The sequence below is a fragment of the Anarhichas minor genome, unplaced genomic scaffold, assembly GCF_050575085.1.
Source record: "Anarhichas minor isolate MPS153535 unplaced genomic scaffold, ASM5057508v1 ptg000051l, whole genome shotgun sequence".
NCBI lineage: Eukaryota > Metazoa > Chordata > Actinopteri > Perciformes > Anarhichadidae > Anarhichas > Anarhichas minor.
In genome coordinates, this window is record NW_027466497.1 from 7197793 (window position 1) to 7215051 (window position 17259).

Consider the following 17259-nt stretch of genomic DNA (forward strand, 5'->3'; position numbering starts at 1 on the left):
ACAGAATTTCCCGCCAGTGTTCACACTCAACTTGATCAAATCTACAGGGTCTCAATTAGTTTAGAATGGACAATCTTTGCTGCTGGAGCCACAGTTTGACAGGATGGGTGCTGCATGCAGCTGTAGAGGAAAGGGTGGTGGAAAAGGGGAGATAAAGAGACACAGGAGGTAGAGCAGACACAAAGAGAGGACGATTGAGACACCGGGCGTTGCTTGATGTTTGCTGCTGGTGCTGAGGGTCCAGAAGGCCCCGGACACATTATAGAGATGATGAAAAAGTACAGAGAGGAGACAGAGGACAGACAGATGGGAGGATTGAAGGGGAAGAGTGACCACATGGGAGAAGAAATGTTAACAGAGTGGAGAGAGCAGAGGACAGAGAGTCGAGGTGCCTTCGCAGGGGCCTCAAAATAGTCTCATGTTGAGTCTGTCTTCCTTGTGTTTGTGTTTTCGTTAACTACAAGTAATTTCCATCTCTAAAGTATAAAGTATAACACAAATTAACTTGTCATTACTTAACGTTGTGGCTCTTGTGGTGAGCACTACTACTGCACTGTGCTATATTCTACATCCAGAACACATTGCCTCCACATGGCTCTCAACATGGTGACAGCTGAGCCAGCGGCTCGCGGCTAACGGTGCCAACGGCGGTAACAGTGCTGACAGAGCTAACAGTGTTTACCTGAGGGGGAGGGGGACTTCCTTCTCTTTTTAGGTAGACTTAACTCTTTATATAATCTCTATATAGCAAAAATGAAAGTACCTTGTGTATTTCGATATTGATGTTACTTTCTATTCCACTACATTTGTCTACTTTTCAAAAAAACTGTTTTTCTTACATGTGCCTTTATGGGTGTGCTCATGGCACAAAAACCTAAAGTTAGCCAAAGTTGCAACATGTGGACGGGTTTAGGGACAGATCCAGGGACAGATAGAGGGACGGGCGGACAGTTCACAGGAGGACAAGAGGGAGGCTGAAGCCCCTTCATCTCCGTTTCAATCACTGTGTTAGCGGCTGGCTAATGGCTTTGAAATGACAACCTCACCGACACACTCATCACGCAGTCATTCAGCCGCTGTTAGCAATGCAAATAAGAGAGGTTGTGAGACAGACAATAACAAGGCGGAGATCATTTACATAATATAATATTCCCAATTGTTGACATGTGGAATACTTCACCACTCTGAAATATGAAATCTCTAAAGACAGAGGCACTCCGGTGATGGAAGGCAGCTTAGCTTCTGAAAAGCCTAAATGAGCACAATTATGCGCATGATGGTGCTGCGCATTAGCGAGCAAATGGCAGAGACTGAATTTATGCAAAGAGGGGTCTGGGAAGTCATGATGGTCGCTGCAGCAGAAAGACAGAGTTTGGATTGTGTTGACTGTATGTCAGAGGGAGAGAGAGATGCATGCGGAGGACCCTGCAGCCCAATCATCTCGTTTCATCACAATCTAATTATAATGGCTCTTCAAAATAATGTGCTGCGAAAAGAAGATGGTTTAATTCCGCTAATAGCAAAAGTTGTGGAAAAAGATGAGACAGCAGCCAGTAAAGCAGACGGACAGGAAGCGGTAAAAGAACACTGCTGCGTGATTTACACATTTGGCTTTTATTTTAACCTTAATTCACTTATTTCAATGCAATATATGAACTGTATCAAAATGAAAACACTTTGGAGATAAAGAATAGAATTTGATGAAAATAATGATTTCAATTCAAAGTGAAGTCAACGTTCAAAGCAAACGTTCAACATTTTGGGAAATCAGCTGATTTGCATTCAGTTATCTTAGCTTAGCATGAACGGTGTTAATGATTGTATTAATACGACATGCAGGCAAACAATGAGAATCTCTCTCACTCACTTGTCGGCGATCTGTTTTGGCAAAACGGGAACAATGCACCCAATCTGCCAATCGATCCCAATCTGACCCACACGTCGCGCTGCCATTATTTCCATATTAATTACGTGAATGGCATTCCAGCTGAGATCACTCCGTTCATTCATCTGAGCTGAATGCAGCTGAAATGGGCGGCGATAAAGCAGCTGTCCAAAGATAGCAAACCTCATCAACATGCAGTGTGTCTTTTCCATCATGGGGTTTGCACTTGTGGTTTTTAAGGAATGAATTGTGATCATTCTCGTGATCTCTTAACTTTTCATTTCATCCTCAGGTCAAAATGTTTAATCGTCTTATACTTTGGTTTACCACCAAGTAACCTTAATGAAATGCCTCTTGGCCATTTTATTACCTGCTAAACAACAGCATGGGCACGTTGCTGAAGTATTGCTTTCCCCTTCGCAGCCTGTGTGATGTCAGCATTGTCTCACTTCTCTTTCACGGTCACTCAGGAAAGAGCAGGGATTTTTGACTTTTGGGGAATCCAGCATCATTAAACAATATCGTTAATGTGAATAGAACGGACTGTTTCCAACGCTGCATTCAGGCATAATGAGAGTATGCAAGAGGGGACTGGGAGCAATAGTAACACAGATGTTTGAGCATATGTGTACACTGTTTGTGTGTGTGTGTGTGTGTGTGTGTGTGTGTGTGTGTGTGTGTGTGTGTGTGTGTGTGTGTGTGTAGGTGTGTGTGTAGGTGTGTGTGTGTGTGGAAGAGAGAGAGTAGAGAACCCTGTGTATCCATGGGTAATGAGCATCAGAAACATGTGTTTGACATCTGGCAACAATGGGCAACTTCCCCCGTCCTCCTCCTCTCATCTGGCACCGGGCTTCACCCATGAATCCTCTCCTCTCCACTCGACCACCCTTCCTCTTCCTCCCTCCTGGCATTCCTCCCCTCTCCTCCTCCTCGTCACTGAAATCCACGTCTTAAATCCCTCGCACTCAAAAGAGGGAAGCAGGGAGGGAGTGATGAAGCCAGAGGGACGATGGAGAGAGAGACAGGCAGGGGGAAACGCTGAAGAGAGAAGGGGATTTTTTTGGAGGAGGAAGAGGAGGAGGAAGAGGAGGGGGGGGGGGGGGGGGAATGAAGGCTAATGAGGCAGCATGGTGAGAGGAGATGGAAGGAGCGATGAGTTATCCCTGGTGGAAAGAGAATGAAGGGAAATGACAAAAACCATGAAGGGAGCTGCAAGGACGTAGAAACACTCCAAAGAGGAGAGGCACTTTGAGGATCACAACAGGAGGAAAGTGGTAGTAAGACAGAGTGAAAGCAGAGAGAGAGTCCATACACACACACACACACACACACACACACACACACACACACACACACACACACACACACACACATCCTGCCTTCTCCCTGAAAGTGTACAGACCCGTAAATCCCCTCTGAAGCCAGCAGCTATGCAGCTCAGCTCACAGCCTCTGTACCCTCTCTCCATATTCTAAATCCCATGATGGTTTTATTACCATAATCGGCTCTGAAGGGAAACACAACAAGAACACACAAGAACACACACACACACACACACACATGTCAGTCAGTCAGTCAGTCATCCGGTTGACAAGTCAGTCACAGCCTCTGTCCAACTTTTACTTTTACCAATAAGTCCCAAAATGTCACCAGCAGCCCCGGAACAGCCGTCGTTATGTTGTTGCTGTTTATATCACTTCCACTCATTCATCACGTGTACCCGTGAACTGTAACGGTAAAATCTCAATCACCGCTATTAAACATCAGAAAGATGATCAGTGATTCATTTATACAGCTCATACTGAAACATACTTTACCCAGTGCTTCACAATTCAGGGTCAAATTTCAATATGTTTGACGCATGAAGATGGTGGCTTGATTGAATGATAAAATTCATCTCTCATAGATCATTTTAAAATACAAAAACCCAAACAAACAAGGCGCACATCTTCACATTTTCAATATTCCCCACATTGTTTACTGAGTTTGAAATCCTTGAGAGGAGGCTCCGGCCGTCAGACCTGAGATTCCAGAGGAGCCGTGAGGGTTTAGTGGTGGAGGAACACTCTTAGAATACAGGACGGTTCATGGGAGTTACACCCCACCGGTCCTGAGCTTTATAGACCAAGGAGGAGGCTTACAATCCGTGTCCCTCGGGGCTTCTCTGTGGGGATGAAGTATGGAATGCCAGCGCTATTGCTCTGTGCCACCCAGTGCTTGTATAACCTGAGATAGAGCTGTGTTGTATTCTCGGCTATGAGTCAAACACTTTCCCTGAAGCAGACTCTCCCGGTGCTGCGCCTCATCACCTATTCTGTCTGGGATTTTCCTGGAGAGATTCTCAAGGGACGGAGAGTGTCACTCGGTGACCACAAACCTCCAAATCTGAGGCGAGAATACTCTGCCAGGAGCTTTGGGAAGTCATTTCAGTTTGTTGACATCGCCGGTCTGGTCGCATGTGCTCTTGGTGAATGTGCATGTGAGCGTGACCCCACCGGCTAGCTCATGGCCGCCGCTCTTCACTGCTCTCACTTCACCGTCGTCGTCACGTCGAGAGTTACAATCTAAATGCCGACTATCTCGGATCAGTTCGCCAGAATTTAAGAAATAGTTCCAACACTAACTTCAACTAAATCACAGACAAAATCTCATTCCTGCAATATTGTGTGAGATGAACAAATGAGATACAACATGTAAATGAGTTAGCTTTAGAGGTGTTGAAGAGTTGAACTTTGAACAGAGACAGTTTTTATGCTAAACTAAAATACATGAGATTGATTTTAATATTCCTCAGTGTGTCTTCTATAAATATTTTAATATGTTCTAATGCCTTTCTGACTCCCTGTTGTTGAAATGAGCTAAGCAGATAACCTTTGCCTCACTACTCCCCTGTGGTTCCAGTCACAGCTGCTGTCAGAGGAGTCAGTCACAAGCAACAAAGATGGAGACAGAGACACGGGCATCTAAAGGATTACAACTTTAAATCCTCTTTATGCTTTATTTCTTTCTCTCACCTTCACTGCTGCTCCCCTCAGGGAAACAATAAAGTTCATCTAAATATATCACACATCGACTTCACTCGTTCACCTCCAGGCCATCCTTCTTTATTCTCAAAGAAGATGGGTGCTCTTGGAATTACATTCATAATGTTTCCACTTTATTGAGTTTTGGTATTATTAATAATGCAACGTGTTCTCCAAATGCGTTTGAAAAAACTGCACAAATGAGGTTTCTTTTGGTGTGTTTCATTCTATTGGTTCTGCTGAGATGGTTTCACACTTTAAGGATTAAGGATGTTTTTTGCTGTTGTTTTCTCTTAAATGTTGCTTTTAATCCCGTGGAAGGCGAGAATAGTGCGGTCATGCTCTCTTACGTTCTTTACCGTCCATTCTCAGCCAGATTTGCATTTTCTATCAATCCTTGTTTTTTTCTTCTGGGCACGTCTTCGGCAGCTAAGGCCACGGATACACACACATAACACACACACAAACACATACACACACACAAACACATAACACACACACAAACACATAACACACACACAAACACATAACACGCACACAAACACATAACACACACACAAACACATAACACGCACACAAACACATAACACACACACAAACACATAACACGCACACAAACACATAACACGCACACAAACACATAACACGCACACAAACACATAACGCGCACACAAACACATAACGCGCACACAAACACATAACACGCACACAAACACATAACGCGCACACAAACACATAACGCGCACACAAACACATAACACGCACACAAACACATAACACGCACACAAACACATAACACGCACACAAACACATAACGCGCACACAAACACATAACACGCACACAAACACATAACGCGCACACAAACACATAACACGCACACAAACACATAACACGCACAAACACATAACGCGCACACAAACACATAACACGCACACAAACACATAACACGCACACAAACACATAACACGCACACAAACACATAACACGCACACAAACACATAACACACACACAAACACATAACACGGACACAAACACATAACACGCACACAAACACATAACACGCACACAAACACATACACACACACAAACACATAACACGCACACAAACACATAACACGGACACAAACACATAACACACACACAAACACATAACACGGACACAAACACATAACGCGCACACAAACACATAACACACACAAACACATAACGCGCACACAAACACATAACACGCACACAAACACATAACACGCACACAAACACATAACACGCACACAAACACATAACACGCACACAAACACATAACACACACACAAACACATAACACGGACACAAACACATAACACGCACACAAACACATAACACGCACACAAACACATACACACACACAAACACATAACGCGCACACAAACACATAACACGCACACAAACACATAACACGCACACAAACACATAACACGCACACACACACATAACACGCACACAAACACATACACACACTCAAACACATAACACGCACACAAACACATAACACGCACACAAACACATAACACGCACACAAACACATAACACGCACACAAACACATACACACACACAAACACATAACACGCACACAAACACATAACACGCACACAAACACATAACACGCACACAAACACATAACACGCACACAAACACATAACACGCACACAAACACATAACACGCACACAAACACATAACACGCACACAAACACATAACACGCACACAAACACATAACACACACAAACACATAACACACACACAAACACATTACGCACACACACAAACACATAACACACACTCAAACACATAACACACACACACAAACACATAACACACACACAAACACATAACACACACACAAACACATAACACACACACAAACACATAACACACACTCAAACACATAACACACACTCAAACACATAACACACACACAAACACATAACACACACACAAACACATAACACACACACAAACACATAACACACACACAAACACATAACACACACACAAACACATAACACACACTCAAACACATAACACACACTCAAACACATAACACACACACAAACACATAACGCACACACAAACACATAACACACTCAAACACATAACACACACACAAACACATAACACACACTCAAACACATAACACACACACAAACACATAACACACACTCAAACACATAACACACACTCAAACACATAACGCACACACAAACACATAACGCACACACAAACACATAACACACACTCAAACACATAACACACTCAAACACATAACACACACACAAACACATAACACACACTCAAACACATAACACACTCAAACACATAACACACACACAAACACATAACACACACTCAAACACATAACACACACTCAAACACATAACACACACTCAAACACATAACACGCACACAAACACATAACACACACACAAACACATAACACACACTCAAACACATAACACACACAAACACATAACACACACACAAACACATAACGCACACACAAACACATAACACACACTCAAACACATAACACACACACAAACACATAACGCACACACAAACACATAACACACACTCAAACACATAACACACACTCAAACACATAACACACACTCAAACACATAACACGCACACAAACACATAACACACACTCAAACACATAACACACACAAACACATAACACGCACTCAAACACATAACACACACACAAACACATAACACACACACAAACACATAACACGCACACAAACACATAACACACACACAAACACATAACACACACACAAACACATAACACACACACAAACACATAACACACACAAACACATAACACACACACAAACACATACACACACACAAACACATAACGCACACACAAACACATAACACACACAAACACATAACACACACACAAACACATAACACACACACAAACACATAACACGCACACAAACACATAACACACACACAAACACATAACACGCACTCAAACACATAACACACACAAACACATAACACACACACAAACACATAACACGCACACAAACACATAACACGCACACAAACACATAACACACACACAAACACATAACACACACACAAACACATAACACACACACAAACACATAACACACACACAAACACATAACACGCACACAAACACATAACACACACACAAACACATAACACACACAAACACATAACACGCACTCAAACACATAACACACACACAAACACATAACACGCACACAAACACATAACACGCACACAAACACATAACACACACAAACACATAACACACACTCAAACACATAACACACACTCAAACACATAACACGCACACAAACACATAACACACACACAAACACATAACACGCACTCAAACACATAACACACACACAAACACATAACACACACAAACACATAACACACTCAAACACATAACACACACACAAACACATAACACACACAAACACATAACACACACAAACACATAACACACACACAAACACATAACACACACACAAACACATAACACGCACACAAACACAGCTCAAGCTGAGGAGCTCCCTGATGTGTGCGTGTGTGTGTGTGTGTAGGTGTGTGTGTTTAAGCTTCTCCTACCTTGTCACCCACACATACAAGGACACACACAAACTCACACATTCATAAGCATGCAGAAAGTATGTTAAGGTGGGAAGTCAACATCGTGCTGCACCATCATTGACATGTATGAATATTGATTCGGGCTGCTGTCACACTCTCACACACACACACACACACACACACACACACACACACACACACACACACACACACACATGGTCAAAAACAGCTCTGCAGCATGTACACACTCGCAGTGGAAGAGAATACTAATGTAAAGGGATACGGCTGTCTGACGTGACAGATAAACACACACACACACAGCTGAGCATCCAGAGGTGTTGAAAGGGCAATATCCTCTCTCTCTCATTATCTCTCCCACACACACACACACACACACACACACACACACACACACACACCAGTGGTGATAAATCAATTTCACACGCATCATTGCATGCGCACACATGCACATGCATGTCAAGTACATTACAAAGTTTAACACGCTCATTAAGTACAAACACGCCTGAGCACTTAGTCCATTAAACGCACACACACACTCACACACACACACACACACATACGCATGACAGAGCATCACCTCTTCCACCTCTGCAGGACGAGAGTTTCCCCCAAACAGCCACCCTCCAGCGGCCGTTTCCATGGCAACATCCAATTGTGGAGCTAGAAAAGAGGAAACAGCCGGTCGTCCTCTCAGAGCAGAGCGTGGCTGGTGAATTCCAATGGAGGGAGGGAAGTGGTTAGGAAGGGTAGAGGAGAGGAAAGGACAGGACGGGAGGAGAGTGGGGAAGACGGATGTGACAAATCAGGAAGGAAAAGGGAAGGAAGTGTGGAAAGGTGAAGAATAGATGAAAACCATATCAGGAGGGAAGAGAAGGAAGGACGTGTAGGGGAGATGAGAGAAAACAGAGGAAAGTAGGAAGTATGAAAGGAAAGTAGGAAGTAGAAAAGGTGGGGGAGAAAAGGGATGGAACCAAATTAGGAGGAAGGCAAGGAAAGAAGGGGAGGAAAAGATGTAAAGGAGTTAGGAAAGAAGAGAAGAGGTGAAAACAGTAGAACGGGTGGGAATCAGTGGGGAAAATGAAGAAATGAAGAAAAGAGGGAGAGAGAGAAGGGTCCAAAGTGGGAAGGAGAGAAGGGTGTGAGAGAGGGATAACAGCAAATCATGAAAGAGAAGAAAGAAATTTAGAAGGAACAGGAAGAAAGTAAGTAAGTGGAAAAGGAAAGTAGGGAACAGGGGAAACAAATCAGTAAGGAAGAGAATGAGGGAAGAAGGAAAGGAAGAAAGATGAAAAGGAAAGGAAGGACAGGTATTGGAAATAATGGTTGAAAATAAATGAGAAGGAAATTGGGGAAAGAGGAAGGAAACATGAGGAAACGATCAAGAGAGGGAAGGAAGTCTAGGACAAAGTAAAAGGAGAGCAGAGCTGCACTACATCATACTCAATCATACTGCATACTAATTATTGATCAAGTCTGCCATCATCATCAGACTGTTCACTCTGAAGGTTTGAGCTAACGCTGAATGAAAAATGTTAATAACAAATGTATATCAACATTACCTCAGTATTATTTAAACCAAATTAAAAGAGTTCTCACGCTTTATCCTCTTAACTGTACCTCAATGTCACTCGCCATCATTCATTATGATCTTATTCAGCCAATTAAGTATTTTAAATGTTTGCCTCACAGTCCCGCATTGGACAGTCTGAAGAGCCGCAATGCATTGTGGGGCGGTTGAGTTTGTCCAGTGAGCTCACACGCTACATATTCAGTTTTACTCCATAGTAGTAATAGTGTGTTAGTGTGTTATTTATAACAGATGAAGTGGAACAGAAAAGTAATGAGGACATCGAGGGAGGTTAGAAAGAAGGGAAGGAACTACAAATCTGGAAAGGAAGAAAGAAAGTAGACAAGGATGTGAAGGGAACGATGAGGACAAATCGGAACAAAAGAAGGAAAGAACGTAAGGAAGAAAGGAAGTCTGAGTTAAGGAAATGGGGGGAAAGGAAAAAGCAAACAAGGGAAGGAAGGAAGAAAATGCAAAGAATCTGGGTGGATATAGGCAGAAAGGGTGAGACAGAAACCAAGAAAGGGAGTGAGAGAATGAGCAAAGAGAGAAGGAATGTCGGGTCAAAGGTGAGGCAGAAAGAGAGCAAAGATGAGGGAGAGAGAGGTACTTAGATGAAGAGGTGGGGATAATAATAAAGGGGTTAAACCTGTGATGTAAGCATGACCGGTAAGAACACAGGGGCCGTGTGTGTGTGTGTGTGTGTGTGTGTGTGTGTGTGTGTGTGTGTGATGTAACACAGAGACCATTTACAGGGGTCCCTTCTTTCCTAGAAAACCTTTCGCTTTCTGAGCTCCTGGAAAAAGGATTTTCAGGAAACGGGCCTCCCACCGGCGGTGTGCTTTCACCTGAAAGACAAACACGTCGTGTCATAGAAGCGGGTTTGTGGAAGCATTAAAGAAACAGATCATGGCGATACTCATGGCATAAATATTAGAACAGGAAAAGTTGTTGTTTTTATTTCAAAGAAAAGTGTTCACAGGTTTCTGTGAGCAGCTGATGGAGCAGAAGTGTGTAAACATGAAGCTGCACTTATAGTCAGCTGATTTCAAAAGCTAAAAGTGGATCACGTGTCTACACATAGTATTTGGTGTTAACACTCACCTGATGCTTTAACAAAATAAACAGAAAAAGGTCAAAGGTTCAAGTCTGTAGACATAAAAACAGATTTTTTAAGCACCAGAGAACTCGATCATTTTGAACACAGTTGCTCATATTTACTGATGATTTAACCGGAGAGTTAAACCCAAACAAGGCTTGAAGAGCTTCAACTGTCAGTCACATAATGGTGTCTGTGATGAAAATGAATTGTACAAAACACAGTAAAACACAGTAAAACATTCATAGAAAATGTTTAAAGATGGTGAGAACTACTCTGAAATATTATTACATTGCAAAAACACATTGCTGTCAACTCCAATTTTGGTCATTTTCAATTATTGCCTAAAAGATTTACATGCTTTTGTCCAATCTCTTCAGTTTATAAAACCCTTTAAAAAAAAACTAAAAAACATCACAACTCACAAAGTCTTCACGGCGCAACCACGACAATAAGCAGATTAAATTCTGAGATATTCTTTGAAACAACAAAGTCTTGACCTGCATCGGCCTCATTTAGATCCTTGTGCCATGACAGCGGCTGTAATTAGCCGCAGAGCACGCAGCGGTGATGTCGAGGCAAACGACTCGCTCCGAGGCAACGCAACCTTAATTAGAGTCTGTGGTAAAAAAACAACACAACACACAGAGAGATGTGGTTCAGTGGGCAAATGAGACAGCAAATGGGGCACACCACACTGGATGAAGAATACGCAGCATCTCTCTGTGTGTGTGTGTGTGTGTGTGTGTGTGTGTGTGTGTGTGTGTGTGAGGGCGTGCAAGCTGGGCCCCAGTGAGAGAGCCCCTGTCTTCGTCGGGAGGCAACAGCTTCTTCAGAAAACCTTTTTCCCAGAAAGTCATTAACATTCATTCACACCGGCAGCCTTCCATAAACAGTCATTAGGAGGAACGCTCACTGTATCGACGGATCGCTGAGCCTCTTCACACTTCACATCACCGCCTTATTCCTAAATCACCGCTTTTAATTTGAAAATCTATCAAACACTGTATGAAATGAATACTTTCAGTCTGTGGAAGGAGCTCCAGTTTGCAAACTTTGTTTCTTCAGGCCGAGCGCCGCTGGAGAGAGACATCTTGTGGTGCAATCACACCGTTTGTGTGCTTTGCTTCCCAGAGGGGAAGCATTTATTTTGTTGCATTTCTGTTTTTTTGGGCTCGTTAGCCTAATTACTGCTTAATTTAAAGTGAATCCGGGCTTGTAAACAGAGTTTTGGTAAATCTCTCGTCTTGTCAGATTTGATTTTAGTGACTCAATCTAGCGACTGTGTGAATGATCGGTCTTTTCTTCTGTGGTGTTTTGTATCCAGTTGTCATATCAAGTTGGGAATATGGTCTTCTGACCCTTCAAAATGCTGTACGCTGCAAGTCAAGCTGTCAACATTTACCCATTCACAGTCACACACACACACACACACACACACACACACACACACACACACACACACACACACACATGTTCATACACTGGTGAATGAATAAACATCAATTCATTTTAGCCCGCTCAGTTCTCCAAGCGTAAGGAATCAGGAGTCAATAACTCTCTTTCTTCCGATAAACTCGTGGGATTTGGCTCATTTCCTGCAGATGGTCTGGATTTCATTCTCATTCCAGTCAAACTCCAAAAGTAGTTTTCTTAGAGGTCGACTGACGATCACATTTTCTAGAACTTTTGGTGGTAAATTGACTTGTTCTGCCCTCACTCTGCACAGATACCTTCAGGTATTTACCATTTTATGAATTTGTGATTAATTAAATTAATTTGCAGAAAAACAACCATTCAGAAGCATTCAAGGCCTCGTGGCAGTTGTCAACTTTACCAATAAGTAATCCAGCCTTGATTTATAAAAGAAGACAAATTCACTGACAGTGATTATGAATCAGCAAAAGATACCACAAACCCAGGTGTAAGAGGTAGCATGTACAGTAAGAAGAGGACTAGAGGATGCAGAATAAAGAGCTGATATTACAACCGGAAACCAATGTATTCTTGCGTAGTGATGGAATGAAGCTTCTGTTGGGGTGCAATCACATGATTAAAGATAACCACGACGGCGTACAGTAAAAATAAATAATAATTAAGGACGAGGTTAATATTTACAGAAATAAAAAATATTTATGAAATAAAACTCGTAAGAAAAAACTGGCCTAGCACAGCTAACGCTAAAAAACAGTTGATTACTCCGAACACACAACGTTACTTTAAGTACACGTTGACGCGCCCAACCGTCACTCTGTCACTGTGAAGGGAAAGCAACACAGAAAAAACACTTTCATCTCAGAGAATAATTCTTTAATCTTAATCTTGAAGGTTTTCTCCAAATATCACCATTCCACCGGCTCCGTAATTCTTAACCTACAATGACCCTAATGCACTGTTAACAGGCATGTTGAAACCTTTTACTTCACAGCACCTTCAGTTTGGTAACTGAGAGTCAAGGAAAACAACATTCACTGTTCTCAGACTGAAGCCCAATTCAAACCGGTGACGCGCTGCCCTCACCACAACACCAGCCCAGGAAGCCCCTTTGAGCAGCGGTGATGCAGGTGAGTGTTTTAAATGATGTAAGAAGCTATTCTGCTTCCTAAAGCTGGTTTAAAAGGTCTCTTTTTCCACACCAAGCACCCTTGGTTGCTCCCTGCGGACCAATTAGCCTCTAACTTGGGGAGTATCCTCTCTCTGCTCAGAGCGATCCCTCTGGCCCCATCTACCTCCACTTTATTTATCGGGGATAATCCACTTGGTGCTAAATTGTTTCTCAGGGAGCTGTGCTACAAAACCGGTCAGCTTAAACAGAAAGTCTACAGATGTGGTAAATAGAACAATATTGATGTGTTTTAAAATCCTTAAGAGTAGCAGGAAGTCTTCATTTGTTCCACGATCAGAGTTTATAGACACTGGCAGGTCTTTTAAATAAACTGTATACATCGACTGATTTTATACTGTAGCGGACTCACTGCTCCCCTCTATGCAGATAACAACATATTCTACATTTCCACCCAACTTTGCAGTTACCCTCAGCTCTAGTTTTAGATTCTTGAGCTCATTCTTTTGCTTTAATCTTTTGGTTCTGTCTCAACGCTCTCATCTGTATTGTTTCCAGTCGCATTAGAAAGCTGTTTTCTGCAAACAATCTCTGTACAATTTCTTATTAGCAACAAACATCAGACTGAGAAAGTTTGAGACTAGATGAACATAGTGAAGCATTTAGCAGCTAAAGAGAGCGATATAACCCTCCAGAGTTGGTAGAGACCAAGAACAAAGCAAGAGAGTGAATAATGGAGTCGCATCGATCAGTAACTCCAAGCTGAAGCTGCTGACATGCTCACTATGTAAGTGATATTATGCCAGCGCTGTTCCCCCAACTAGCTCAACGACGTATCCTCACAGGTTCGGATATGTTACGAAAATTTTCTTATTTTTCGAGTGTTTTTCAGCAAAAGCCGGCAACGCTTGTCAAATTCCGCTTGTTACATGCAAACGGTCTTTTCAAAATAAACTGCCGTCGTCACAAGAAATAACTAAACTACTTAGTTTTAGGAGTGGATGGAGAAATGGGTGATTGCGGTCGGTATCGTTTTACAACTGAGTATTGCAAAAGCTTGAATTTTTCTGTAAATGTTCTTTACTACACACATGGTGGCTCTACTGAACTGGCGTTGCATGCTGAGCACCTCACAGTCAGGGTATAAACAGGTGTCTGGAGCTTCCAGTCCACAAAAACAGCTTTCTTCTCCATTAATTTGAGCCTGTGGCTGCTGATAATACAACCCTCCCACATACAGGAAGGGAATCAGCATGCCGCCTCCTTAAATGTTGAAAAAAAAATTCCCTTTCTCTCAATTCTAATCTTAATATTTAAATATCAAGAGCTGAAAGTCACACAAGCTGACACTAGTCTGGTTGTCAGAGGTCAGCCATATGAATGATTCAATAAAGCTTTTATACTGTGGTAACACCCACACTCTATTATATTCAATTACACTGAATAAATCGGCCTTAATTTAATGCACTCTAATAGAGAAAACTGACACTAATTAAAGAACTCGCTATCTGCCGGTTATTTGCACACGTGTGCTTAGCTTCACTTGATTTACTAATTTTTCTGTGTAAGTCTTGTTGACAACAATATAGTCAATATTCACCGTACATTTGGAACATGTTCAGCTGCTGCGGTGCACCTAATGAGGACAGATCAGGCAGGACGAGGCCTCCCACAGTCGCAGCCACACACAAGTGAGCGCTGCATCACATCGTTAGCAGCCTCAGAGTCAAACCAAGTCAACGCTGTTAGAGGGCTCGGGGGCAAAAGTTACAGAGACAGACAACTGATTTATCTGCGGTCACATGGAGGGATGGTATCGGGACTACTGAATGTATTTATGGGTGAGTGTGACTCACGTGTGCTGTAGTCCTAATGAGCTGTGGATGAAACCTCCGTGGGGAAGAATCTCTTCTATAGCCGCGACATGAAGGTTTAATATGCACTCAAGCACAAAGCGCTTCTGATATTTTGTTGTTGATCGATAGCTGAAGCTTGACGTGGCCTTTAACACACGTGTGGGATTAGTAGGGGGAGGAAGGTAACTTTCAGCTGAACCCTGATTCTCTCGCTCCTGAAAGCTGACTTCTGACCCAGTTTAAATCACCATGACAACCGGCTCATTCGGTTCGGGGGATCAGATATGAAAAGATCGCATGACATGCAAGTGCAGCATTTGGTTGTACGAATCATAAACAGGACTTCTTCATTTGCTAATTTGTGCACAGGTTATCACAAAAGGCTTTAATCAGACAATACAGGGAGGCACAGAGCAGCCATCAACCGACCCAACACTGGTCTGCAGCTACACCGTGAGTACCTACGCTCATTAGAAGGTGGAGGTACTTAATACAGGCGGGAATATTTGGGAATTTGATTTTTAATCAATTCTAAATTACAAAAACATCCCCAAAAAAAGCAACATCCCCATGTTATTATCCCTAATCATTAACGTTTGTGAGGTACGAATACCCTCAATATACAGTTTGTTTTGTTTGTGTCCACACACACACACACACACACACATGCGGACCTCACAGGGCCAGAGGAGGCTGCTTGTGATTGACAGCTGTTTGGGATCAGGTGGAGCTGCTGCTGAAGGTTTTTGAGGGCAAACAGAGCCTCAGAGAGACATTTAGACTGATGTCCTCACGGCGAGACGGAGAGCGACACTGCAACAGATGTGACAGTTAAACCCCCGATCTGACCTGCTGTCTGCTCTCTCTCTCTCTCTCTCTCTCTCTCTCTCTCTCTCTCTCTCTCTCTCTCTCTCTCTCTCTCTCTCTCTCTCTCTCTCACACACACACACACACACACACACACACACACACACACACAGATAGATGATGGTATTTTTGATAAAACCCATTAATGATTCAAGAGTCTCTCTTTCCCTTGCTCCCTGTGTTAGACAGAAAGAAAACACACACAAAGGTTTGCCAAAGGCTGAGGTTTGCCTCAGACAGCAGCCTTTTCAAAGTGTTTGAGAAAGAAAAGAAAATGTGGCCAATAACAATTTCTGAATTCAAAAAGATGGCCTTGAATATCACTTTAAAAGTGCCTCGCCTGGGTTTCTTGCCTTGAACAAACGAGAAGACAACAACAATGTCTGACACCTGGAACGCACCGGCTCAGTCAGACCTCGAACAGCTAATAACTTAGATGTATAAACTAGTTAGAACTCACTGTAATGTATACTTTGACAAAAAACTAATTCCATTCTGTGTGGGCACATTATCCTCAGCAGTGCTCCCTTTGGTGTTTGTTCTGGGACGAATCATCAATCGCCTCAATACAATAAGAAATGTTCCAACAACTAAATGAAGAAACAAGCAGAGAGAACTTGTGTAAAGTCAGTTAATGCCACAGTTAGAGTTAAATGTATGTTCTTACACCACCCATGGGTCTAACGACTCGTAGTGACAAACCCACGGAGAATCCCCACCAGACTCAACAGTTC